This window comes from Carlito syrichta, unplaced genomic scaffold (assembly GCF_000164805.1).
Source record: "Carlito syrichta isolate Samal-C Ts95f unplaced genomic scaffold, Tarsius_syrichta-2.0.1 Scaffold314849, whole genome shotgun sequence".
Taxonomy (NCBI): domain Eukaryota; kingdom Metazoa; phylum Chordata; class Mammalia; order Primates; family Tarsiidae; genus Carlito; species Carlito syrichta.
Window position 1 is genome coordinate 299,976 of NW_007258945.1, and position 2,894 is coordinate 302,869.

Below are 2,894 nucleotides of genomic sequence, written 5' to 3' on the forward strand. Positions count from 1 at the left end.
AAATACTGTTGAGCTGAGTCTCAGATACAGAGCTATAACTCGCTGCAGTGACAGTCTTCCTGATATTTCTTTCTTTCCTCTTTTTTTTTTTTAAATCTTTTTGAGTCAAGGTCTCACTCTGTTGCCCAGGCTGGATGGAGTGCAGTGGCAGATGATGACTCACCACAGCCTTGACCTCCTGGGCTCAGGTGATCCTTCCACTTCAGCCTCCTGAGCAGCTGGGACTACAGGCCTAGCTAATTTTTTGTATTTTTATTTTTGTAGAGACGTGGTCTCGCTTTGTTGCCCAGGCTGGTTTCAAACTCCTGGGCTCAACCAATCCTCCTGCCATGGCCTCCCGAGATACTAGGATTATAGGTATGAGTCATTGCACCCAGAGCCTTCCTGATATTTCTTTTTTTTTTTTTTTGAGTTGGAGTCTCACTCTGTCGCCCAGACTGGAGTGCAGTGGCCGCTCTCGGCCACCGCAGCCTCGACCCGCTGGGCATCGGCGATCCTTCCGCCTCAGCCTTCCATGTAGCCGGAACTACAGGCATGCGCTACCACGCCCGGCTGATTTTTTGATTTATTGTAGAGATGAGGTCTCGCTGCCCAGGCGGGTCTCAAACCCGCGGGCTCAGGCCATCTATTCACCTCAGCCTCCCAAAGGCGCGGGATGACAGGCTGAGCCACCGAGCCCGGCTCCTTCCTGATATTTCAAAGGGAAGCAGAGAAGGCCAGATAATACTTCATAACTTTGGCAGGGAGGACCACCCACAACAGTCAAAGAAGGGCAGAATAAGAGTACTGTGACAATCAACAATAAAAGCAATTTCAGGGGGTGAGAAAAAAATAATGACTTTTAAATTATAGTTACAAACATTGAATTCGTTACAAAAAAAACAAAAAGTTTTTTTTTTTTTAAAGGGGGTGTCAGGTACATTCTTTGGTTCATTTAGGAAATACTCACCAGTCATCCATATCCTCATGGAGGGTGTACCGTGTACTGCAGCTCCCCGCTTCGAGAAGCTCTACATCTTGTCGGCAAGGCACACAAATAAAAGAAGGCTTTTGAGACTGGACACCATGCCTCACGCCTATAATCCCAGCACTTTGAGCGGCCAAGGCAGGAGAACTGCTTGAGGCTAGGAGTTCAAGACCAGCCTGGGCAACACAGCAAGCACTCACTCTATAAATAATTACAAAATTAGCTAGGCATGGTGGCGCATACCTGTAGTCCCAGCTATTCAGTAGGCTGAGGCGAGAGAATCAGCTGAGCCCAGGAAGTCGAGGCTGCAGTGAGCCATGATCATGCCACTGCACTCCAGCCTGAGTGACAGAACGAGACTCTAACTCAAACAAAAACAAAAAAACAAAAATCAAAAACAGTTTTTTTACTTGGCATACTCAGAGTTCTTTTCTCAACTACCATCTCCTTTTGTCTCAGAGCACTATCACTGAAACAAAAACAACGGCAAGTATTTGAGGAATCGCTGTGTACAGATACCATCCTAACCCTTTTACATATATCAGCTAACTTCATTGTCATACAGTGGTATGAGATAACTAGCATCTTTAATTTCTCTTGTATGGACAGGAGGGTAAGCAACTTGCCTACACCCATAGACCTCTTTTTTTTTTGAGCTGGAGTCTCACTCTGTTGCCCAGACTGGAGTGCAGTGGCCGCTCCCGGCCACCGCAGCCTCGACCTGCTGGGCTCCGGCGATCCTTCCACCTCAGCCTTCCAAGTAGCTGGAACTACAGGCGTGCGCTACCACACCCGGCTAATTTTTTGATTTATTGTAGAGATGATGTCTCGCCAAGTTGCCCAGGCGGGTCTCGAACCCACAGGCTCAGGCAATCCACTCACCTCGGCCTTCAAAAGTGCTAGGATTACAGACTGAGCCACCGAGCCCGGCCCATAGACCTCTTAAGAGATGGAACCAGTGTCCAACCCCAGGCACTTTGTCCCACAATTCATGACTTTAAAGACTAAGCTATGTGGCCTCTAAAAGAAGTATGATTGTCCCGGTTTCACAGAAGAATAGGAACAGAAAGGTCAAGTGATTTTTCAGATGTGGCAGTTAAGTAACCAGCAGGGCTAGAAACAGAACTAACTCCCCTGCCCTTAGTCAGCCCGATTCTCTACCACGACTCACGTCGCAACTGAAAATAAGAAAAACAACACAATTGAGTGGGAAGAATACGCATACAAATTCCCAAAGGCAGTTCAAGGCCAAGTTGTTGGGAACAGAACCTGGGTAGTGATGCCAGTGGAGTGGGCTTACTCCAGGCAAGGCTGCAGAAGGCTGGGAGTTACTTCCAGACCCGGCCCATGGGGCCACGAACGCTCCCATCTCCTCTATCGTGGATGCCATTTCCACTCTGCAGAGAGGCCTGGTGCAAAGACACCATTCTTTTTTTTTTTTTTTGAGTCGGAGTCTCACTCCGGCGCCCAGGCTGGAGCACAGTGGCGTGCTCATGGCCACCCTAGTGTCAACCTGCTGGGCTCCAGCGATCCTTCCGCCTCAGCCTTCCAAGGAGCCGGAACTACAGGTGAGTGCTACCACGCCCGGCTAATTTTTAAAATTTTATTGTAGAGATGAGGCCTTGCCAAGTTGCCCGGGCTGGTCTCAAACCCGCAGACTCAAGCAATCCACTTGGCTCGGCCTCCCGAAGTGCTGTGATGACAGGCTGAGCCACCGAGCCCAGCCGAGACACCATTCTTAAGTGAGAAGTGACTCATTCATCATCTCTCATAGCCAGGGGACTTTGAGGAAGCATGTGAATTTCCATTTACATAGTTTATCAAATTAGAATGATCATCAGCTTCTAGGGCAAATTCAAATGTTAGCTTCGCCGGGCTCGGTGGCTCAGCCTGTCATCCCGCGCCTTTGGGAGGCTGAGGGGAGTGG